This window comes from Natator depressus, chromosome 7 (genome assembly GCF_965152275.1).
Source record: "Natator depressus isolate rNatDep1 chromosome 7, rNatDep2.hap1, whole genome shotgun sequence".
In the NCBI taxonomy this organism is placed as follows: domain Eukaryota; kingdom Metazoa; phylum Chordata; order Testudines; family Cheloniidae; genus Natator; species Natator depressus.
This window is the reverse complement of record NC_134240.1, coordinates 72413576-72439836: the sequence shown is the minus strand read 5'-3', so window position 1 is coordinate 72439836 and position 26261 is coordinate 72413576. Positions and strand designations below refer to the sequence as shown.

At 42.3% G+C, this 26261-nt stretch overlaps 1 protein-coding gene across 1 annotated transcript in view; it reads right to left on the bottom strand.

The window, feature by feature from the left end:
* WAPL (WAPL cohesin release factor) overlaps nucleotides 1-26261 on the bottom strand; it is a 127969-nt gene that overhangs the window by 67497 nt on the left and 34211 nt on the right. The gene's annotated exons all lie outside the window — the stretch shown is intronic.

Genomic DNA, 26261 nt, shown 5'->3' with positions numbered 1-26261 from the left:
AAATCCTTTCCCCATGACACTGATCTAATGAGCAGTTTCCTAATAGAATAATTTTGCCAACTTCAAGGTTAGCTCTCTGCATAAGGCTCTTGTAATTAAAACAGAACGTTTAAAAATCCTCTTTGTAACTACTCAACCATTTCTACAACCTAAAGGAAAAAGGAAAATCAGTAATAAATTAAGTTAAACACAGTTAACGATGAATGCTCAATCTCACTATTTTAAATTAAACTAAACTCAAACGTTAGAAACAGAATTTCATTTACAGTAGAACCTCAGAATTACAAACACCAGAGTTATGAACTGACGAGTCAAACACACACCTCATTTGGAACCGGAAGTACACAATCAGGGAGCAGCAGAGACAAAAAAGGAAAATACAGTACAGTACTGTATTGAACAAACTGCTAAAAAAATAAATAAATAAAAGGAAAGCAGCATTTTTCTTCTGCATATTAAAGTTTCAAAGCTGTATTAAGTCAATGTTCAGTTGCAAACTTTTGAAAGAACCACCATCATGTTTTGTTCAGAGTTAAGAACAAGCTCCATTCCAGAGGTGTTCGTACCGGAGGTTCTACTGTCGAATCAACTTAGTTTTGCACATGAACATGTTTCTGTCCATATACCACTGAACTATCTTATGAAGATAAATAATGGATTAAGAGTAGAGAAAGGGAACAATCCTAGAGGAGTTTCTAACAATGTTACAAAAAACCACCTTCATCCGACTCCATGAAGATAAATAAGAGAAGATTCATAATTTGTTCTTCAGAAGATTGAACTTTAATTATAGGAATTCACCTCTATGTATCTTGAAGAGAATTTAAAATACATGAGAAGATATGTTGGGTCCTAGACTTAACACTGACCAGATGACACTATTCAAACCAAACAAACCAAACAGTCTTTGTCTACACTGAATGTTGAGGTGTGACAAATTTTGTATTATTTAACATCTTGTTTATGATACGTGCTCTCTGAAGTGTGGACAAGCTTTATATATGGTAAAGCCGAGCAAAATGAGGCTCCAATCTTGGCTGGAGCCTTTAAGTGATATTGTAATGAAGTGGGAGATGAAAGAAAGATACTTTTGGTTAAAGAACTGCCAAGTTATAATTATAGTAGGGTGCCTGTGGCCATAATCTTCCTAGTATACTATTTCCACTCCTCCTCCCAGTTTGATCAAATACAAGCTTTCACTTCACAGTACAATAGCATACACATAACTGCAGTTAATTCAAATTCTGATAGAAGTGATACTTAGTATATTAAATGCCTTTAGATTTCAAGTTCTATAGAAGAACATTCATAATTTTGTTTCTGCACTCCTCTGAGAAATGTATTCTCTCCATTTTACAGTCTGTGAAGCTGAAACATGAGTCGCCTAGAGTAGTACTAGACATGTGAACAGGATGCACTCTATGCCCCAGAACTATACATTTGAAAGCTTCCGGAGCAGGTCCATATTTTACTGAAACCCTTGTTTTCTGAAGATTTGCAGTGTTCTTTCAGTCACTGTGAGAAAACTCTGATCGCACTATAAAAATCAGTATTCAGCCAGCTTCTCATTCCTGGTTACTTTAATATAAAATTAACCTAAGGAGCTGATGAAGATGCTGGAACAAAATTGTGGGCATGGCAAGGTTTTGCTTCAAAGGGGATGATGAGCATTAACAAGGGTGGGGACAAAGGAGTAAATCTGGGCAGCTGCAAGCAAGGGGGGGCATATTGCAAGGAGCAAGAGGAAATGAGACAACAGGGCACAGAAGAGAAACAAAACAACAGTATTAAAACCTTTGTACATTTTGTACTTTTGAATTAATCTGCTATTTATGGTGCACTGCTCCATATTTTGGATTTAGACTATGATAAAGGTCACCTAGTTGAAAAGAGGTCTGAACTGTGCAATATAGTGTTAACTAACCACAGTGCCATAAGACTAAAGTAGCCTAGATTGTGATTAAACTAAACCCACTTGAATTCCTATTAAAAACCCAAGATATTCATAGAATAAAAATCAAACTTTTAAAATACTCTTGTAAAAAATTCAGGTCAACTGGACTTTCCTTAAAAGATTAGTATTAAATCTGCTCAAATGAAAAATATAAGAAATCTGTAGTTTGATGTATGTGGAGCTCTCTTTGGACTTCAGGCTTTCCAATGACGAACACAGATGTAGTAAAGGCAGGGTCAACCTTATATCTTCATGCACTGCTTCCAACCACTCGTCTTCAGCTTGTCTTTCTCTTCATACATCCTTTGTAAAATACAGTCAACTTAAAAAGAAATTTATCATTTCTCTATGGTTTCAATGATACTTGCAGTATAAGATTAAGAATAACATATTTTCTAGAAAGATTTGTTGTTAATTCTCAAGTCACTGATGAACTCTGATGCTCTTAGCATATAAGTGTGTCAAAGTTTCTGGCTATTCTGTGGGGACGGAAGGGTTGTTTTAAGTGAAACCTTAACTTTGGTTTTACAGGTTTTCCAAAGCTGAATTTTTCAAGGTGTTTTTCCAAGAAGAAAAGCAGTATATCTGCTCAACCTTACTTCAACTTTAAGTAAGTTGCTTGAGAACTTCGTTTTTAAGTGTTTGAATTGATCAATGATAGAAAACCTCCTAGTCCTTACCTAGATGGTCTAGACCAGCATCTCTCAAACTGGGGTCCGTGGACCCCTGGGAATCCCTGAGGGACTCCAAGGGGTTCACAGGCCTCACTGAACAACTCCTCCCCCTCCCTATATCTCCCGGAGGCTACTGAAGCCAAACCGGGAGATCTTTAGGCACTGTAAGTCCAGTCGGGTTAAGGCAGGCTCCCTACCTGCCCTGGCTCCGCGCCACTCCCAGAAACATGCCCCTGCAGCTCCTGGGGGACACGAAGTCTCTGCAGAACTGCAGCCAATGGGAGCTGCGGGGGGGGTGCACGGAGACCCCCTGACCCTTCCGCTTAGGAGCTGCTGCCAGAGAGATGTGCCAGTGGCTTCCAGGAGCCACCCAAGATAAGCACATTCCAGCTGGAGCTTGCACCCTCTACCACACCCCAACCCCAACTCCCTCCCAGTGCCTGCACCCCCTCCTGCAGCCAAACTCCCTCCGAGTCCTCACCCTACACCCCAATCGCCTGCCCCAGCGTAGGAAAGTGAGTGAGGGTTGGGGAGAGTGAGTGACTGAGGAAGGGGGGATGCAGTGAGTGGGAAGAGGTGGGGTGGGGACGGGGCCTGGGGCTGAGTAGAGGGGCTTGGGGGTCCCTGAAAATTTTTAAATCAAAATGGGGGTCCTTGAGTTGCTAAAGGTTGAGAACCGCAGGTCTAGACCACATGGTCGTGTAAAGTTAAAATGTTTGCATTTTGTAAATTAGAAACAAAGAAAATATTTTTGACAAGCAGACAAAGGGGTAGCTTATAAAAGAGGCAGGAATTAGTACATTACTTAGATTACATATTTGTAATAAGTACTGAAAAAATTTCAGAACTAAACTTCCAAGATGGGGGTCCTCAACCAAAAGCATTCTTTCCTCCAGAGCCATACAAAACTAGGGACTCTTAATGTGAGCTTTGTGGCTGACTTTAGTTGTCCTACTACAAGTTTAACCGGTTAACCAATTAACCGGTAAGCACCCCTATTTCCCTGGTTAAAAGTTTAACCATGTAAACGATAAAATTTTTATCAGTTACATGGTTACTTTTTTTAACCGCTATTTACATTCCCTAACTACAAGGAGTAAAACCTCAGAGATAACCAAAAACAAAACAGGGCTTTAAACAATCATCACTAACACTTCCAATTGTACCAAGAATACTCTGGAAGTCATGTGCTACACAAAAAGCACCGTTCGATAAAATACCACTAAACAGCTACTGTCTCAAACTGTAGTAAGTGCATTACACTTAAGCACAGTAATTCCTCCCTCTTCTGGGATTTTACATACAAGGTTTTTTTTTAGTTTTTAGCAGAACTTTTACAGTTCACCGTAATCATGCTGAGAGTTTCTTGAGCATGAAGAGAAATGCAAGACTTTAACTAAGTAGCTGGTGAACAGTTCCTTTGTCCTAAAATTTCCTTGCCGCTTCTTCTGGTACCACTGGACTAGAGTGAAATTTCCTCTTCCTCTAGAGAAGCAGTACTTTACAGTAGACAGAATATCTTTTCCCTCTACAATAGAGCATCAAACATACTAACACCAGAGTTATGGACTGACCAGTCAACCAGACACCATGTGAAACCAGAAATAACCAATCAGGCAGCAGCGGAGACAAAAACCAGAAAATACTGTTCTGTGCCTGTATTTCATCTTAAAAGGTAGGCACATGTGGGCTGCCTGTCCCCACCCCCACGCACAGGGCACCCATTTACAGCTAAGAAGTGAAGATGCTGCAATTCGCAGGTAAAACTGTGAGCCCCCACTGCCAGCCCAAGGCAGCTGGAGCAGAAACAGCACTGAGGTCTGCACTGCTTTCCTGTAAGCCATGGGTGCTGTTTTAAACACACACTCTGGCTAGTGGGAAGGCACCGTTTTCACCCCCCTCCCCACCAGACGGGGGATGCACTGTTTCCACTACCACTCCCTCATTCCCCTGCCAGGAGAGGGACACAAGCTTGCCCGGCCAGGAAAGCCGCAACCTGAAACGAAGCTGCCTAGCTATCTCTGGAACCTGGCCTGGAGTGTGAACTGCTGGAGCCAGAGTTGCACTTTGTTCAGAGTTACAAACATTTCAGAATTACGTACAAGCTCCATTCCTGAGGTGTCTGAGGTTCTACTGTACTTTCCAGATAGGAAGAGTAACTTCAGATAGGCCTCAGATTTCAGAGCACAGGCTCTCAAGATGAAGCCTCCCCCACCCTAATATTAATTTAAAGGAATTCCCCAAAGAGGTTTTCTTGTAAGTGGCTCCTCACCTTGGTCCACCAGAGCCTGCCCTTGATACCACCCTAACTGCTGCAAAGACCATTTTTTCCACACCACTGGAAAGACAGAGAGCCACCGTAATTATATTTAGACAGTTCTGTATTATAGCATTTTTACTTATGGGATAGTCACTGACAGCTATATTCTGCCACCTGTAGGTTAAGGTTGCTCAACACTTCCCATTAGAAGACCTTGTTTTCAGTTTACTCCTGGGGGGGAATTCTGCACCATTGTACGCATGCAGAATTCATGTTGCCTGCAGATTTCTTTGCTTCCCCGCAGAAAAATGACTTCTGACAAGGAAGCAAAGGGAAGCTGCGAAAGCAGTCACACGCCCCTTCCCAGCAGTGCGGGCATGTCGTTTTGCACACCTACCCCAGCCGGCAGAGAGGTAAACCACTGCAGAGTCCCTGCACCTGAACCACCCTGATGAGCCCCCCGTACTCCCACTCCACCATGCACCACTCCCCCAGCACCCAGAGCCCTCCAATGAGCCCCAGATATCCAGACTCCCCCTGCTGAGCCCCAGCCACCTTCACCTGGACCCCCCTGCAGAGTGCTATCCCCTTGCACTGAGAAACCCGCCCCAATAAGCCCCTGTGCATCCAGATCCCACATACACCCAGAATCCCCACTAAGCTGCCTGCACCCAGATTACCCCACAAAGAACCCTCTCACTCCATACCTGGATCCCCACACCCTAAGCCTCTCCACACTTGGATCCTGCCAGGCTGAGCCTGCCTGACTCCTGGATCAGGAGCCAGGGCTGGGCTTGCGCGTGACACTCTGATCTCTTGCTTGCTATCTTGGTTGGCCTGGCCTGGCGGTGCACGGTCCCAAGGTGTTTTTGGGGAGGCCCAGCCCTTGCACTGTGTCAAAGTTGAGTGCAGCCTCACTGCCAAGTCCGTGTCTGGAGGAGGGGCTGCAGGGTGATCACCCACCTCCGTGCAGCCAGTGGTCTGTGCTCCCACTGCCACGCTGGAGCCTCCATATTGATTTATTGACAAAATATGCAGAAATTTGCAGAATTTTAAAATATTGTGTGCAGCATTTTTTTTTTAAACAGAATTTTTAATTTTTTGGAGCAGAATTCCCTCAGGACTGTCAGTTGCTCCTAAATTGCCAAACTTTAGCCATTCAAGCTGAAATCTGCAAGGGTGGGGGTATGCCTCTGGCTGAATATTTCTGAAAGTTTTGGCAAATAATTTAGACATGACAGATGAGATTAGTAGCATATACATGGTTTTGCCCATGTTAAAAAAATATGTACAGCCGTTTTGTTCAGAAACCGTAGTAGCTTCATGCTTTTGGACGAGGACTTGAAATCTGACAAGGGAGTATCTCCGGAGTCAAGGAGTACATTTTGTTGTTATTCTCATAACTGCCCAAATAATGATCCTTATGGGGGGAAAAATTGATATATGCTTAGTAGAATCTTGATAAGAGTTTGGAAGCAAAACTCAAAAAAGTCCATCTGCAATGACCACACAGCTCTTGCGTACCGATCAGATTACACAAGCATCACCACTAGAGTGACTGGGTATACTATATACTGGCGATGCACAGGCTGAGCAGGATTATCCTCACAACTGTTGCTCCCAACTATGGACTACTGTGGCACCAGACACAGGAAGTGGGGGCAAGGAGACTCACCTGGGCTCTCAATGCTTTCCCTCCTGGTGCCCAGACATCAAGGAGGCAGAAGAAGCCTGAACTGAATGCCAAGAGGACAAGATCTAGGCCTGAGGGAAGATGGGGTTTGTGTATGAACAGTGCTGGTGGGAGTATGTTGGGACAATGAGCTTAAGGCCAGAAGTAGAGAAGACTGATCAGATGAGAAACAGAAGGGAGCGGGGTAGAGAACTGGGTTAGGCTGGAGGGGATGAGAGCACAAGAGTCTGGAACAGAACTCAAGATCTCACTATTCCACTGCTGTCAGCAAATATCTATGTAACCCACTAGCAAAGTGTCTCTCTCACCCCCTTCTTGTGCTGGTCCAATTTACAATTGCTATCAATGACTCCATTAGCTCAACCGGCCGAGATGTGTGTGGTGGATCCAAAGGTTCCACACCTGCTGATGACTTGGCTGCATGTCAATGGAGCTCATATATCTACATAATGGAATTTGCTATTTCAGTTTGCTTTTTCATCATGGAATTTGCTATTTCAGTTTGCTTTTTCAAAAGGCTAGGATACTATACACAAAATCTATATTAAAAGAATATTAAGGTCACAAAGTCAAGCATTCAAAAATTAAGCAAAGCCAGAATTAAGGTTGCTGTGCAACTTGTGATCCTAGTCTCTGATCTAAAGAGGTGCTGATTACTCACTGCCAGAACTGTTCAGAAAGTGGTGCTTTCAACATAAAAAAAAAAAAAAAGAAGAGCAATAGCATGCTAAATACTCTGAAAAAAATCATGTCCTTGGCTCAAATTGGTGGAAACTTGACTTGAGTCTTCGTGCCTCAGATCCCCGTTGTAAAATGGCACTATCACCTCATCAAACTTGACTGTAGTGAAAATAATTTAATGTTTGTGAAGCACTTGATCATTACAGTAATGAGTGCCTCAGAAAAGCCTATGAGAAAAATCAAATGTTTTGTATTCAGGGGAGGCCTGAGTGGTGTGCAGTCTGTAAAAGCATAGAAAAGATATGTGAGCATGTTAATTAAATACCACAATAATCCATACTATACAAGGGTTGAATTATGGTTGCACAAGCAACTTTAATTCTAGCATTTTCTAACTTTTCAGTGCTTGATTTGCAACCTTAACATTCTCTCAATTTAGCGGGGTGTGTGACTCAAAGAAATAAATGAAGTGCTTCGAATTAGCAAGTCTTGTCTTAAAAAATGATATTTAACATAACCCTGATTTAGCCCTCATCCACATTTCTGGGGTAATATTGTATCCCATGAGCATATATGTTGCTGTGTCTCATGAACTAGTGCCCCTCAACCATGCTATTTTGGGACACAGTCATATAGGCACAGGTACACAGTTGGCCAAAAAATAATCTAATTTAGCATAAAACATTTTTTCCTGTATCAAAGTAGTATGTGGGATTCAAATGAACCCCAAACATGTTCTGTTATCCTGTATTTTTAGTAATTCTATGTACACATTTACTGATAGTGAGTATCTTATATTGTAATAGTTAAATTGACAATAGATTGCAATGACAGTGGCTGCTACATAAAGCAAGGTAGAAGGTATTCCACAGATGCTGATCCTTTGAAGTCTGGTCTTGTTAGGTATGAAAACAGATGGTTTTATTGGCCTAACATTCTTGAGGGGATTTTCTGTCTAACTATTATGCTCCAAACATTGCAGACTCAAGAGGCACTTGAGTGGATTGTGTGTGTTGTGCAATCTAAGATGGCGAACAGGCACAATATTCTGCTTCTGACCTTATAAAAGTGATTTGCAACTCTCAAAGCATGTTGCCGTATGTTGAAAACATATTAGATGATAGTGACTTTGTGCCAGATCATGTCAAGAGTTGCTCTGAGAAGGAAGACTAATTCCATTGATTGTTCATCAAGTTTGTTTTCAGACAACGAGGAGTCCGTGTTTAGCCCTGGTAAAGAACTGGAATAACCATAGCTGGGAATAACTTCACCAGTATTCAGCTTGCTGAAGATCTACTCAACGAAAGTTTAACCTATGCTGGAACAATCCAATAAAAAAAAAAAAAAAAGCCAGATATACCCAGTAAGATGCAACCTCATCACAGCAGGGAAAAACTCATGAGTGTTGGGTTTTCCTGGGCCACTCACTCTGGTTTCCTAAATTCCAAAGGACAAAAATCGGTAATTATGCATTTGACAATGCATCATGCCAAGACTGTAGGAGACAAAAACCCCATAATTCTCCACTATAATGACATTAAAAGTGGTCTTGATAACATTGATCATCTTGCAAGGATGTATTCCTGCAGATGCAAGGGAAGTAGATGGTTCTTTTCTTCAACATGCTTGATGTTGCTGACCCAAATTATGAAACCTGGTAATGTCAGCAACAACCCTGCCTGGCATCATATTTGATCAAGACAAAGAAGCAGCTTGTTCCTGTCAATCAAGGAGAATGACTTTAGATGCACATATAAAGAGAAGAACCCTTTATATCCATCTTCTCACCATGCCCATCAAAGCAGCACTTTCTTCCTTTGGCTACCATCGAAAGCCAGACACCATGGTAAGGCTTTTAATCCTGTCTCGCATATCCTTTTCATTAACAAACTAGGGAAATACAACCTAGATGGTGTTACCAGATTTGCCAGTTACTTAGGGGTACGCTAATTTATTAGGGTTACTCCTCCGGGGGCGGGGGGGTGTCCTGTAATTATATCAATGTACTCCTTCTGCCACTTGCGTTTTCATATGGCGCTCTACTTCTCCCTTCTGCAAGTCTCCTCTCAATGGAGCTATCTTGCAAGACCTAGGTTCCCCAGGGATGGGTTCCTCCAGGCCCAGAACGAACGAACGAACGAGAAGCAACCAGCTTAAACATAAAAGTTACTGAATAATAGTGATAACCACGCAAGGAGAGCCTAAACAAACATAACAGTTACATTATTAAAAGGTTACAAAAGTCATATATAGAAAACTATACCTACCTGCGGTAGAAAAGAAAACAGAGAAAGAGAGAGAGCATGCTGGGATCTCACCACTCCGTGAAACTTCAATTTTCGGGATTCCCAGGTGATGGTGGTAGCTCAGGGTTCTGAGCACTGGAGACAGGCAGAGCCCCCAGCACGATCAGACAGGAGAAGACGAAATCCCAGTGGAACTGATGGAGAGTTGGATCCATGCATCAGAACACTTACTTGAGCATGGGCAGGGGTTTTTTGTAGGGAAACAACAATGGTTCAAGGGGGAACACTAGATTTGTTTTTTGGGTAAACTGATGACTCAAGGGTTTTCTGTAGGCTAGACCAGGAGTGGCCAACCTGTGGGTCCGGAGCCACATGTGGCTCTTCCGAAGTTACTATGCGGGTCCTTGTATAGGTGCCGACTCCGGGGCTGGAGCTACAGGCGCCAACTTTCCAATGCGTTGGGAGGGTGCTCACTGCTCAACCCCTGGCTCTGTCACAGGCCCTGCCCCCACTCCACCCCCTCCCCAGAGCCTGCCATGCCCTCGCTCCTCTCCCGCCCCTGCCAGAGCCTCCTGCACACCACAAAACAGCTGATCGGAAGGTGGGGGGAGGCGCTGATCAGCGGGACAGCCAGTGGGCAGGAGGCGCTGGGAGCAGGCCAATGCTCAAACCACTGAGCTATCCCCCCCCCCCCCAACCAAGTTGGTAACAGGGGAGTGGGAGTTTGTAAGGGAAATTTGGGGAATGGTGCGGTGGGGAGGGCCCCCCCACTGGAATTTTTTTTTTCCCCCCTTAACAGGAACTTAGGAGGGAAGGATATGACAGCTACAGAGGCACCACAGCAGTAGTGACCAGAAGAATGGAAGAGACAATGAAGATGACTGGATGCAGAGGCTACATGACGTGCATTCTGTTGAGTTCAGAGAAGGATTTTGAGTGGATAATGAAGGAAAGAAAAGAGAAGGCTGAAGGAAAAACTTGAGACTTGCAGATGAACACTGGACAAGAGAACTATGAGGGTGAACTGCTGGATGAAGAAAGTGGCCTGTGGAAGCATATGATAAGAACAAGACAGAGGAAGTGACCAGCTAGTGAATGAGAAATATATCTGAGGAAGAGGTTTGTCAAGCTGGAAGATGAAAAGGAGAGGTAGGCAGCAACAGAAGATGGTAGAACAAGGAAAAAGAAAAGAGCAGCTAGTCCTAGAAGAAGCAGGGAAGAGGATGGAGATAGCCAAAGTTCAGAGTCCTGAAAGAATAGAGGATGACTCTCAGAAGACTACAAGTAAGAACAGAACAGAAGACAAGATGACTTGCAATCAGAAAGAACAGAAGGAGGAAGGCCTGAGAATCGTACCAACACCAAGAAAAGTGATCTCTATGACTGACTCCTCCCAGGACAGGCAAATCTGTCACCAGAGTTGATTCTGAGCACAGATGGGTGTGTTATCGAGTGGAAGCTAATATATAGGACGTGGCCCTGAGGCTGAAGACCATCCTAATGGGAACAGGAAAGAATTCATAGACGGTCAGTCATGTGGGAACAATGACACTGCTGGAGTCTCACCAGGATGCATCAAGGAAGACTATGCCAGGCTGGAGTACACACTTAAAAGAAATGGAGGCTCAGATCTTCACTGGAATTCTACCTGTTTCTAGAACAGGTGAACAAAGATGGAGACAATATTATGATCATCAACAGATGGCTCGGGCACTGGTGCTATAAGATGGGCTTTGGGATGTTTAACGAGTTGAAGGCATTCATGGACAGAGGACTGCTCTCATGGGATGGACTCAACCTGAGTTGGGAGGGTTAACAGACTTTGTGAGGTAGATTGACCCAACTGATTAAAAGGAATTCAGGAGAGATGCTCATGTAATCTCTATGCCAGATTCGAATACTGAGCAGGAAGAAAATCAAGTAAGAGAGGATACAAAAACAGAGGAAGCAACAGAGGATAGGCAAATGGACAACAAGAGGAAAGATAGTGCAATATCAGTGACAGTAACAATCAACTAGGCAATACTGGCAGTAAAATGTACCTAATCTGGCGAGGAATCTGCGTGAGAAGAAGCACAAACTAAAACGGCTGTTCATTGTGAGAAGCCTGGGTAACAAAATGAAGGAATTAGAACTATTGCTGCATGAAGTGAAACCAAACAACAACAAAAACATGGTAGAATAGTAATCATGCTTGGAATACAGGTACTGAAGGATATGTGTTGTTCTGAAATGAGACAAAGGTAAAAGTGCTGAAATAGCATTGTATATTAATGATGAGGTAGACTGTGGAAAAAAAAACCCAATCCTTTTGGGTCAAAATCACTCTGGAGAAGAGTGGTAACACAGTTTCCACTGGGATAGTGCTTGAGGTCTGCTATAGACCCCCGAGATTGAAACTAAACACAGCCAGAGACCTTTAATATTTTTAATTAAATAAATAGTACCACGAATTGTGAAATTATGGAAGACTAATTTCCCAGATACAGATTGGAAGACAAATGCAACTAATAATGCTAGGGATCAGACATTCCTGGATGCGATAGCCAACAGACATCTTCACCAAATAAAAAGTCACCAAACCAACAAGAAGTGATAACAATACTAAATCTAAAATTGTAAGTAGTGAGGACCTCATAGAAGAGCTGATTGTTGAGGACAATCTTGGTTCAAATGAGCATGACCTATTCAGTTCGAACTAAATGGAAGAATAAACATAGATCTGCAAGTAGGATCCTTGATTTCAAAAGTCCAAATTGAAAAAACAAACAGTTAAAGGAATTTGTTAGGGAAGTTGTCTGGACTGAAGAACTCAAGGATCTCAATGTGGAGGAGGCTTGGATTTACATCAAAGTTGCACAAACTTTCTGGAGCCTGTATCCCAAACAAGAGGGTGGGAAATGGTAGGGAAGGGCTCGCAGACCAAACTGGTTGAACAAGCCTCTCAAACAGATTAAGAGAAATCAGAAAGTCTACAAGGAATAGAAGAAGGGATCTATTAGCAAGGAAAGCTACCTCTTGGAAGGGGGGAAAGGGGGTTGGAACTGCTAGGCACTAAGAACAGGGTGAAGATTAACGACAGTCTAGGTATGACCCAATACCTAAAAATCAATACTTTGCTTCAGTTTTTAGTAATGGTAATGCGACGCTATGGGGCAGTGGCAAAGATTTTTTTAATGAATCTGTAACATCTGGGGTTGTACATTATGACTGGAGAATTGCAAACAATAACCAAATGAAAAATAGTAACCCAGGAAACTACAGACCTGTAAACTAGACTTCAAAATGTATACAAGGTGTCTTAGAACAGATTTTGAAAGGGAGTACTTAAAAAGACAGAGGTAAACAGTAATTGGGATAAAATATAATAAGATTTTACAGAAGGTAGATTGTGACAGACCAACCTGATCTCTTTCTTTGAGAAGACAGCTGGTTTTGTAGACAGACAGTATATGGAATCTACTTGGGTTTCAGTAGAGCAATTGATACAGTTCCACACAGGACATTTAGTTAAATTGAAGACCACAGGGTGTGACTTTGCACTACATATGCTTATGAATGTGAATACGATGTAACTGCAATATGCTTTATTCAAAAGATCCTTTGTAAGATGTCATTACAAAGCTTATAATCTACTAAGTGTGTTCATCCTATTTGTTTGCAAGTATTATTTCTGTGTCTGAAGTTAGGAGAATAAGATATAAACTTGCATTAGTGACGTAAACATATAAAATGGAAGCCATTAAGGGTGCTTCAGAAATCAATGAATTGTAAATGGCTCTGTTTACTTGCAAACTTTCCTGTGTACATGTGGGCCAGCCCAGGAAGAATGGAGGCTGGGGTCTTACAGTGACATGTGACCATGTCACCTGATAATGAATTCCATCTTAAATCTGGTACTTTTCCATTTAGAAGGAAGGGTGGGGACTCAGACACAAAAGATTCTCGCCTTGTGCCAAAAGCTATAAAAGGGGATGGAGCAGGACAAAGGGAGGCCAGTCATTAGAAAGCCCCTGCTTAACACCTAAGATGTCTGCTGGAACTAACAAGGACTGTACTGGGGAAAGGATGGGGCCCAGACTCGGAAGGAGTCTAGTCTGTGAAAGAAGCTTATTAGAACATCTCTGAGGGAGACATTTTACCTGTAATCAGTTTCTTAATGTATTAGGCTTAAACTTGCCTGTTTTTGCTTTATTTTGCTTGGTGACTTACTTTGTTCTGGCTGTTATTACTTGAAATAACTTAAATCCTACTTTTTATACTTAATAAAATCACTTTTGTTTATTAATGAACCCAAATAAGTGATTAATACCTGGCGGAGAAAACAGTTGTGCATATCTCTGTATCAGTGATATAGAGGGTGAACAATTTATGAGTTTACCCGGTATAAGCTTTATACAGAGTAAAATGGATTTGGATCCCATTGGAGGCTGGGTGTCTGGGTGCTGGAGCTAGGTGACCTGAGCTGTTTTCAGTTAATTCTGAAGCTTTGGGAGCGTGGACCAGACCCTGGGTCTGTGTTGCAGCAGGCTAGCATTTTTGGCTCAACAAGACAGGGTTCTGGAGTCCCAAGATAGCAGGGAAAACGAGCTCAGAGGTGATCTCAGCACCGCAGGTGACAGTCCCAAGGGGATCTCTGGTGCCGAACCCGTCACGCAGGGATTAATTAATATGAGAATTGAAAGGTAGGTAAGGAACTAGTTAAAGGGGAGATTACAACAGATCATGCTGAAAAGTGAACTGTCAGCCTGAAAGCAGGTTACTAGTGATGCTCCTCAACAGTCAGTCTTTGGATCAAATCTTACTTAACGTCTTCGTTATTGACCTTGGCATGAAAAGTGGGTTTGCACTAATAATTTGTGGAGAACAAAGTTTGGAGGTTTTGCCAATACAGCATACAAGATCTGGATGATCTCGCAAACTGGAACAACAGAAATGTTCAGTAGTCCAAAGTGCCAGGTTATGCACCTCAGGACAAAAGAAGAATTTTTGCTATAAGCTGGGGACTTACAATTGGAAGTGAGAGAGGAGGAGAAAGACCTAGATGTACTGATTGAACACAGGATGACTCAGCTGCAAATGTAATATGGCCATGAAAAAAATTATTGCAATCCTAGGAAGCATCAGGTGATGTATTCCCAGCAGAGATTGGGAAGTGTTATTATTCGGGCTGTCAAGCGATTAAAAAAATTATTCACGATGAATCACAAGATTAAAAAAAAAAATCAATCCTCATTATTCACACTGTTAATATTAGAACACCATTTATTTAAATATTTTTGGATGTTTTCTATATTTTCAAATATAAGCTCAAGGCTGCGGGTTCTGGGCTTCAGCCCCCTGTGGAGCTGCAGGCTGGGGCTTCAGATCCCCCACTGCCAATGCCTCCCTCCTCACTCAGAGGTCTGCCATTAACACATTAAAAATGTGTTAATTTGGTTTTCAGTTAATCACAGGCATTAACTGCGATTAATTGACAGCTCTAATTATTACCATTAGACAGGGCACTGGGGATACCTCACCTAGAATACTGTGTGCAATTCTGGTCTCCCATGTTTAAGAAGGAAGAATTCAAACTGGAACAGGTGCAGAAAAGGGCCATTAGGATGATGAGAGGAATGGAGAACCGCTCTTAAAAAGAGAAGACTTAAGGAGCTTGGCACGTTTAGACTAACAAAAAAGGCAGAAGAGATATACGACTGTGCTCTGTAAATGCATTAGAGCAGTGGTTCCCCAAACTGGGGTTCATGAACCCCTGGGGGTTCACCAAATGTTACAGGGAGTTCTCAAGAAAAAATTCCCTAATGGCGGATAGAGCTGTCCATAGGGACCCCGGACAGCACGAGGCCAGCAGCCCGGAGCCTTGGGGACTTCCAAGAGCTAAGCAGATCAAAGCAAGCATATCTATCACACTGAGGAGATTTAAACTTCAAGACTCCTTTTACGAAATAGAAAGGGAGGTGGATTTTTTTTGCTGTTTTTAAAATTAAAATCAGCTGCTTGTGTTGTTTTTAAATTATTATGAAGAACAAGTTTAAGCTTTGTTGTAATGTGCATTGTTTGCCCGGACTGCTCAAGACCTGAATGCTTGGGTAGGAGGAACTCTGAATTGGCTTCATGATGTTTCACATTTGATACTCCTTGATGAAACATAGGAGTCAGAGGTGCCAGTACAGGGGGGAGACGAGGGTCACGTGCCGCCCCCACCTCAGCGGTGCCCCCTGCAGTGGGCCCTCCCCTTTTTTCCCCAGCAGCGTCCCACCACACCCCTTTTTTCTACTGGCAACTCTGACAGGAGTCTTGTCTTATAACAGACTTAATCAAAAGTGACAAGCTACAAAAGTGAGATCTTTGAAGAGTGTTGCTATTTTCATAAATGTAATAAAAATATTGTAATGATAAATAATAATTAATAGTGTGTAATAAGCATGTCATAAAAACAAATGTTATATTTCCAAGATCACTGCTTTTATAATTTATGTTGAGGTATGGGAGAAAATCCCTGGAAATATTCATTTTTAGGAGGGGGGTTCATGAGACTTAACATTTTAGTGAAAGGGGTTCACGAGTTATTAAAGTTTGGAACCACTGCATTAGAGGGACAAACACCAGGGAGGGAGAGGAGTTATTTAAGTTAAGAGCCATTGCTGGCACAAGAACAAATGGATACAAGCTGGCCATCAAAAAGTTTAGATTTGAAATTAGATGAAGGTTTCTATCCATCCCAGGAGTCAAGTACTGGAACAGCATTCCAAGGGAAGTAGGTTTTGCATCTGCTAACTGGCTTCAAACTGAGCTAGGTAAATTTAGGACGGTGATGGTATGAGGAGGTTGCCTACATTAGAATGTGGCCCATCCATGACTTTGAGTAGCAAATATCTCCAATAGCCAGAGACGAGGAGGGCTCTAAGTTACTACAGAGAACGCTTTCCCACATGTCTGGCTGGTGGGTCTAACTGATGACAGTATTTGGGATCGGGAAGGAATTTCCCCTCACATCAGACTGCCAGAAACCCTAGGGTTTGTTCACCTTTGTCTGAAGCAGGGGGCACAGGTTACTTGGTGGTTTGAACTACAGTAAATGGAAGTCTTTAAATCAAAGATTTGATAACTTAAATAACTCAGCCAAAGGTTATGGGCCTGTTACAGGAGTGGGTGGGTGAAGTTCTGTAGCCTGTGACGGGCAGGTCAGACTAGATGATCATGATGGTCCCTTCTGGACTTTTAAAGCTATGAGCTCTCAAACAGAGCAACATGATTAAGGAATTTGATAATGGAAGCTTACACTATAAACATGTTTTAATTATTCATTTTTCCATACTTCACTACTCTAATTCCTTCTACTTATCCAGTTACTCTGCATTTGACAATTTTGTCAAAAGCCAAAGATGCAGAAACAGGTATGAGTACAAGAGCAAAAAGATGTGTATATAAGAAATATCTGCAATTAAAAAAGAGTTCAAAAGCTAATGCACCACGGAAGTGAGGCATCTTAGCTCTTAGCAAGCATTTTAATATTTTTGAACACAAAAGCCATTCCCCTCTTTAGACCAGATACTGCATATTTGTGATCCACGTGTGGAAGGTCTATCCTGCAACACCAAGGTAAAGTACAGTAGTGCCTAGGAATCCCGAACAAGATCAAAATCCCATTGTGCTAGGCAATGTAGAAACAGAGTAAAAAGCAGTCTCTGACCAAATAAGCTTATAATCTAAATACACAAGGGACAAAGGATTGAGGAGGAAGGGCTATAACATACAAGCAAAATAAATGACTGTTGAGAAACTTCATGATAATGCTATGTTTGTTGAACAGTAATTAGCTAAACAAAGAGGAAGTGGGGGGCAGGGCGGGGAGAGAGGTGATCATGGTGTGTGTTTTGGGATCAATAAAGAGGAGAAAATGTCCTGGGAAAAGACTGTAAAAGGTACAGTGCAGCTACCTGTCACTCCTGCTGGCTGAGTTTCTGGGCAGTTCCTCTCAGCAGTCTTTGTCCCTATGCTCACATGGCAGAGGCCCTGAGTTGGGGCGGGGCACTCTCCCATGCACAATTCTGAGTCTCAGAGTGCTGGAGAGGAGGGAGGTCTCAGCCACCCGCCCACCATACATTCTGCAGCTGCTTCTCTCTGCTTCTGCTGGCTGAGTTTCAGGGTGGTCCCTTGGAAACAGTTTATCCCCAAGCTCACATTTCTAGGAGCCTCAAAATTTTTCTACAGTCATGCTTAATTCAGGATACAAGATAAATACCAAAATTCAAACCACTTAAAAATTGTATTTTTATTTTTTTTCTTCCTTATCCTCTTACAAGCATATTGCCTCATTGATCTACCTCTAAAATCACTCTGTAGTCTAAATCCTTGTTTTGCAGCTTGCAATCCTTTTTTCAGAAAACTGGCTAAGATCTAACCTGAGAATTTTTTTTTTTTTTTTTTTTTTTTTTTTTAAGTGAAACTGATTGTGAAGATGACCTGGAGACTAAACTTTAGAGGTCAAGAAAGCAAAAAGCAGTTTAAGCTTCTCTAATCTACTCCAGTGTGACTCAACACGCATCCTGAGCAAATCATCTAGAAAAAATTGTTCCATTTCAGTGACGCTGCAATCTTTAGTCTTCCTATTGAGAAAGGTATCCATAGGACAGTTGGCAAACTACTAGGCGCAGGACTGAGATTAACTAAGACCAAAGAGCCAGTAACCAGTTGTTATGAATCTCAATTTGAATCAAACATTTAACCTGGAAAGTGTCTATTGCTGACTCCTGAGGCATTCAGACTCCTCATTTCTGACAACATTTTAAGATACCTTCCTGACCAGTGATTTTTAAATTAACAGTTTTTAAAGCAAATATCACTGTATAAATTTAACTGAAAATTTTTCACACATATGGTACACGGTCTTGGTAACATTGGGAGCCAGAAACAAGTAGGAAACTTTGGAACATTTCCCATGTGTAAGTAAGCCTTCAGTAAGCATGCAATGTATAGGGACACAAGCTGCAAGTCAAAACTCTCAATTCATACATTAAGTCCTGCAAGGCAATAGATCTATGATTCCAGATCAAGTGTACAAGAAGCATGTATTCATCCATACAAAACAGGAATTCCTGTATATCAGGAAAATAACAGATGTACACCCTTAACTTGTAAGACTAAAGTCTTTGGGGCAGTTTATCTTTTTGAAGTGTTACCTAAAAAGCCTATGGATTATTTCAGCTAAAGAAATTAACATGAAACCGTTAATCACAAATTAATATGGTTATTCATGTACAAGCTTATCAAAAGTCAAACAAGCAGATATTAAAAGGAGTTTTGTAAAAAAACAGTGCTAAAAACAGAAAACTAACAAAAGGCTGCCTGATCCCAGAAAAAGTAACGGAATATCAAGCTGATCTGTAACAGTTGACTTAGTTGCACATGCTCTTGATTCAGTGGCCAGCACACACACAGATGAGCGCTCCTATATGGCCTGTTGCTATAATCCATCAAAGCTCCACTATGGACATAACGGACTTTATCATCCCTAATTTCTCAGGCATGAAGACACGAAAAAAGTCGGTTGTCAGTAAAAGAAACAACAAACAGGCAAAACATTCACTTTTACTTTTTTCAAGACATGGACAGGTTGACAGCCAATCCCAACTTCTAAAACCTTATTTTTATTAAAGGACGAAAGAAGAGGAGGTTGTTTTTGTTTTTAAAAGGGCAAGGGAAAATTGCTTTTCTGAACGCATCTTGTAAGGATACTCATCTCCCTAGTTCAAGACAGACAAGTATCCTAAGGTTATTTGGTCTTCAAGGACAGCATTAGCATGTTGGACTTGCAGCCATCTCTCCACCCTCCCCTTTCCTCACCCCAATTAGCAATCTGGAATAACTCTCTGAGTTTAACCCCTATCTTTGGAACTCTCTCTTCTGAAGGGAGGAAGGTGGGCCAGTGACAACCCTACAAGAGGATATCTTCAGAGAAACAAAGTAAGTTGTCCCTTTACATATAACATATGTGCAAGATTGTCACTTCTGTAAGGTCAGTTGCTTGGGGAATTTGCCAAAAAAGCTAACAAACTGCACAAAGCAGCATAAGGGCAATGCCACAAAACATACTTACTCATTCCCTATGTGTAGACTTAAAATACCTCCCAGCAATATCAAGATTGATGTATCCAAACAGGATGTATCCAAAAATACAATACTCCTCCACTCCCTGCCACAGTAAGTTTAGCTAACTCACATATGGGATATTCTGAAAGAAATAAAACTTTAGGAAGAATGATATATTAGTTTCCACTGCTTCAGAAAAGAGATTCCACAGGAATTAAACTCTAAAGATGAGATTCCTCACCTGAAGCTCAATCAAAACACCACCACTTGATAAGCATATGGAGTAAGAACCATATGGCTACACTGTATGTGTCAGATGGAAAAATCCGGTATTGCTCTTCAAATAGTGTGTGCCTTGATATGGACTTCCAATTTAAGGCCAGCCATTCTCTGAGAAATAAAGGGCAATTGAGGAGTTTTCTGAAAACCGGATTTGGTGGATCTAAACAATGTTAAGGACCATGTATCCCAAGCATCCAGGAATATGATCTGGGGTGGGGGTGGGGAGAAGAGAAAGTTACAGGGAAGACCACACAGTGCCCCAAGCACGTGGATTCTTTTAAGGGCATAGCAGAGAGCATGGGGATAAAAAGCTCCTACTCTGTTTGACAAGTAGGTATAGACATGCTCCTAGTAGAGGCTGTCTGGCTATCAATTCATAGTTTGGTGCTTGCAGAAAGGGAGCTTAGGATCCTTCAAGCTTCTTATGGTGTTGACATTGAGCTCCCGTACATGGGCAACAAAGGCTTCTAGCAGTCTATCAGCCACTGATGTGAAAGCTAGTTTCCATATGAAGCCTTTCCCTTCTCTTCCTTGCAGGGAGCATTAAAGAGGTAGGACAAAAATCCAAGATGAGATTGATTTTCACCTTGAGACCCTGTGAAAGGTTGGATCACAGAAACCCCTTTGGGACTGCCAACTGATGTGCTGAGACTACCTCTAAACCCGTTTTCCCTGGCAGCTTGTGACTTCAGTGCCCTGCCTGATTTGAGCCAGACACACTAGCCTGCTACACAAACAGACCCAGGTCTGAACAACGTCCCCCAAAAGCTGCAGGCTTAACTGAAAACAGCTTAAGAAGGGTTCCTGTCTAAAGCACTCAGATGCCCAGCTCTCAAAGGGGTCCAAACCCCAAATAAATCCGTTTTAAGCTGTATAAAGCTTACACAGGATAAACTCAAATTGTTCGCCCTCTATAACACTGATAGAGAGATATGCACAGCTGTTTCCTCCCCCTGGTATTAATACACACTCTGCGTTAATTAATAAGTAAAAAGTGATTTTATTAAATACAAAAAGGTAGGATTTAAGTGGTTTCAAGTAGTAACAGACAAAGTGAATTACCAAGCAAAATAAAATAAAACATGCAAATCTAAGCCTGATACAGTAAGAAAACTGAATACAGATAAAATCTCACCCTCAGAGAGGTTTCAATAAGCTTCTATCACAGACTGGACACCTTCCTAGTCTAGGCACAGTTCTTTCCCCTGGTACAGCCCTTGTTCCAGCTCAGGTGGTAACTAGGGGATTTTTCATGACTGCAGCCCCCTTTGTTCTGTTCCGCCCCCTTATATATCTTTTGCACAAGGTGGAAATCATTTGTCCCTCTCTGGGTTTCCACCACTCGTTCTAAATGGAAAAGCACCAGGTTAAAGATGGATTCCAGTTCAGCTGACATGATCACATGGTATACAGGAAGACTTACAAGTAAAAAGAGAGCCATCTACAGTCAATTGTCCCGGTTAATGGGAGCAATCAAGATTCCAAACCATCGTTAATGGCCCACACTTTGCATAATTACAATAGGACCTCAGTTATATTTCATATTTCTAGTTTCAGATACAAGAGTGATACATTTATACAAATAGGATGACCACACTCAGTAGATTATAAGCTTTGTAATGATACCTTACAAGAGACCTTTTGCATGAAGCACATTCCAGGTACATTATATTCACACTCAATATATTTTCATAAAATCATATAGAGTGCAATGTCACAGACCCCTCATCTGTTCCCCAAAGAGACTCTTCCCAGGGCAAAGCAGGTTCCTCAAACTTTTTCTAGAGTTCTTCATGAAACCTGGAGAATGGCAGCCAGGCAGACATTTATAATACAGTTGCTTTCGCTATCAAGTCACATACACGAAAGGCTCCCACACACCTAATATCACAACCTCATGCATAGCTTTTTGGTGATTGTCCTAGGGAAGAAACTTCACCAGATCTTGACAGACTCTCCCTGCCACTTCAGAGCTCTAGCTACCTTTTGTCATTTAAAGTCTGGTAATCCACAATTCAAAGAGTTCCAGGCATTCACTTGTAAATCCCTCCCACTAAATCAATCTTAGTACCAAAGCACAGGAGTTCTGAGGGTGCAATACCATGTGATTGACTGGTCTTCACTCCAGTCACTGACACGTCAATTACCAAGCTCTCAAGGCAATATATACTGTCTCAATCTCCTCTGAAACTGAGCAGCAGTGACAGCTATTTTAAGTGGCTTCACCAGTTTATGCAAGGTAAGGTGCCAGGGCACAGGGCCTTTTCTGATTGTGGGATTCTGGCCTAGATCTTTGCTACGACCCTTAAAGATTCCATCGCCCACTCAAAATGTAACTAAGCCATCATGTAACTGAAAACATTTATTCTTTACATAGAGTTGCTGTCCTGTTTCTCCTCTTCATAACAGATGTATTTGATAAAGAAAAACTCTCCAGGTTCAGAGACTACATAGCAGCCACTGTCACCCTTACTATCATCCTGTTACCATTCAAACGGCTGAACCTGATTGGCTGCACCCAGACCCACATGAAAAAGGCAAATGTCTCCACTGTCTTCTAGGTATAATGAATGCTCTTGGTCTCCTCAGCTAGCCAAAGATATGGCAGTTTTAATACTTCATGTACTACACCTTCCATGTAGGTTCTTATACCACCCCACCACCACCACCACGGTATCCAACCGCCTTAAGCAGCGTGACTAACATCTGTCATGTCAGGCTGTTCTCTTGCAGGCAGAACTGCTTGTTCAGTGTAGTCTTACATGCAGATAGATCTAGAAGAGTAAGTTTCAGCTGCATGAGTTAAGTGCCTACTCCTTAATGAGGACTATTCTCCTGGCCAACTTACAAAAAATATTAGCAAATCTGAAAAATTGTGTCACTGTACAGTATAAAAGCACCACTGACCTTAAAGTTATACACTGCATTAGGGATTCAACTCACAAATATGTAGTACAGTAGTTCCACAGTTCTCTAGATAGGAGAGAGCATATACAGCAGAAAAAGCTAAATAATTATTCAAGTACTCGGCAAAAAGGTATTGTTTTTCGTTTTCCTTCTTTATTCTATTATTTTCTTTTAAAATAATAGAGAAAGTTTCTTACAACAACTGGAGATTCTTTGAAGTATGTTGTCCCTATCTGTATTTCACTGTGAGCATGCATGGGCTCCATGGACTCAGAGCTGGAGAATTCTGAAAGCCATGTCCATTAATCCACACATATGTCCAAACTCACCTCATGCCTCCAATCTAAAGAGATAAAGGGCGGAGTAGACCAATCATCTCTGTAGTTCCTTCTCCACCGTGAATCAGAATACCCAAAGCAGAGTGGAATACCGACAGGGACCACATATCTCAAAAAGCCTCCAGTTAGTATAAGGCAGGGGCTCTCAAACGGGGGTCGGGACCCCTCTGGGGGTCACAATGCTATTACATGGGGGGGGGGTCACACGCTGTCAGCCTCCACCCCAAACCCCGCTTTGCCTCCAGCATTTATAATGGTGTTAAATATATAAAAAAGTGTTTTTAATGTATTGGGGGGGGGGGAAAGGTTTTCACACTCAGTGGCTTGCTGTGTGAAAGGGGTCACCGGTACAAAGAAGTCCGAGAACCTCTGGTATAAGGTAACTCGCTTTCTCTTCAACTGCTAGTCCCTAGGTGTATTCCACTATGAGTGACTGACAAGCAATACTCAAATAGGAGAAAAGGGTGCTAGGTTGGATATGGCAAAGCCAAACGAAGGACTGCCATTCCAAAAGATGCATCGGCAGAAGAGTCCTGTATCAGGACACTGTCTAGCATAAGCATGGACTGAGATCCAAGTAGCTGCCTTATAAATATCAAGTAGGGGCACCTCTTGAACCGATGCCATAGATGTTGCTTGCACTCTTGGGGAATGAGCTCTTACCCCAAAAGGAGGGAAAAGATTTGACAGCTGATACTGCAAAATACAGCCTGAGACCCATTTTGAGATTCTTTGAGAGAAGATAGCCTTGACCTGTGACCCCTTCCGTTATGGCGACGAATACTCCAGGGGATTTCCAGATGGTTTTCATTCTCAGCACGTAAAAGGCTAATGCCCACCAAATGTCAAGGGAATGGAGCCTCCTTTCTTCTGAGGATATGTGAGGTTTTGGGAAGAACAGAGGTAAAGTGGATACACTGGTTCAGCTGAAACTCAGCCTATAGGGTGTATATGTAATGAAACATTGTCCACAAGGAATGTACCATTAGGAGGATCTGCATTAAATGCCCCAAGCTCACCAATCCTCCTGGCTGAGGGGAAGGCTAACAGAAATGCGACCTTCCTGGATAAGACACATAGCAAGAAGCTAACTGCTCAAAAGGATGTTTGGTGAGTAATGAGACAACAAGGTTCAAGTCTCATTGAGTAGGGTTTTTTTTTTTTTTTTTTTAAACTAAATAAAGGGACAAAGGTTCTGATTAGGCCTTTCTAAAATTGGCCAGTCAGAGGGAGTGGGAAGATCAAGTAGCCCAGTGAAGACTGATAGTATGCACTGCATGCTAACAAGTTGACCTGCATGGAACCAACAGGCAAACCTGCTGTCTTCAGGGACTGTCTGTGGCTTTTGAAAAAATGTGTCTTTGATGCACCCAGATAAAGAAATGCTTCCACTTGGCTAAGGAACATTTACTAGTGGAATCCTTCCTATACAGAAGAGTTTTCTGTACAGCTTCAGAACATGATTGTTCCAAGGACAATGCCCATCCAAAAACCAGACACTGAGATGAAGTGGCCATGGGTTGGGATGCCTGATCTTGCCATTCGTCTGATTCAGAACATTGGGAAACGGAACAACAAGAGGATATGCATAGGAGGTTCGGGGAAAGACGACTGTGAGCCAGTTGGGGGCAATAAGAGTAACTCGTGCCTTGTCCCATAGAATCTTGGGCAAAACTTGGGGCAGGAGTGGTAGTGGAGGGCAGGCATAAACCATGGAAGAAGTAGAGCATCACCACCCCTATGTGTGTGGTAACCCAAGGCTCCTCTGGAACAGCATACGTTGCACTTTCCCATTTGTTTAGGAGGCAAACAAGTCCCTTGTGGGAGTCCCTCACAAAGAAAAAATACTGTTTACTACAGTTATGAAGTTCCCATTCATGATCAACTTCAAATGTCTGCTGAGAGAGTGTCTACTAGCACATTCTGGTTTCCTGGGAGGCAGACTGCCAACAGGGTGATTGGATTGCTGATGCACCAGTTCCACAGGGGGGCAGCTCTTGCTCTTCTCTGTTTCCTGACGTTAAAGACAGTCATTATGTCGTCTGACATTATGAGGGCAGGTGACCTTGAGTGAACAGGAGAAAGGTTTTGCAACTCCTCTGAACTGCTCATAGTTCTAAAACATCGATTGCACTGTCATTTTGGCAAGTACACAGTTTGAAGCCACATTTGTAGGCAAAGATGGAGTCCTGCAAAAGATGCAGCATAAGTGCATGAGGCCACATGGCTTGGGAGAGAAAAACAAGTCTTGACAGGCACTCTGGGGTTGGTTATGATTTAGTCTAGGATATGTTCATAGCCTGAAACCAGTCTCTCCGCAAGTAAGCCCTTGCCACAATGAAATTTAAGGATGCCCCAATGAAGTCCAAAGTCTGTGCAGGTGTGAGAAAGGATTTTTCTGTGTTTGTGCTGACCGTACAGAAGGAAAAGGAGTTGTAGCATTGTCCAAGTCAAAACCTGGGCTCTTGGCATTACCCACCAACTAGGAACCAACAGTCAAGGTAGGGAGAAGACTGTAAAACCAGGATGCTATCAGAGAGAACACCTTGGTAAAGACAATGGGGGAGGCAGCAATTCAGAAAGGGAGTATTCTGTACTGAAAGTGTTCAAAGCCAACTATGAACCTGACAGCGCACTGGTGAATGGGGTGAATGTCCACCTGAAAATACGTATCCTTCATGTCGAGGGCTGTAAATCATGTCTTTTTTCAGGGATGAAATTATAGATGTGACCATGTGAAACTTGAGTTTGTGAGTAAAGCAGTTGAGATGGGTTTCCAACTGCCTTTCTTTTGGGGGAGGGGGGGGGACTAGGAAATAGGTACAGTAAAACCCCCTCCCTTGGTAATGAAGAGGAACCCACAATCATCATTCCTTGCTGTAAGAGATTCCACTTTTTAAAAAATGTTCTTGGGAGAGTGGCCTCTGAGAAAGGGTGAAGAAGGGGCTAGGGATGCAAACTATCACAGTTGGAATGGATGACACTGAGCACCCATATGAAAAAAGTGTTAGATGACCCCCAAAGAGTGCATGGGAACTGAGACGTATTGGACTCAGTGGTTTGCAGCTCTCAAGCTCTCATCAAAAGTAATGTTTAACTGAGGGCTAGAATTGGAATGGGGAACTGCTGCA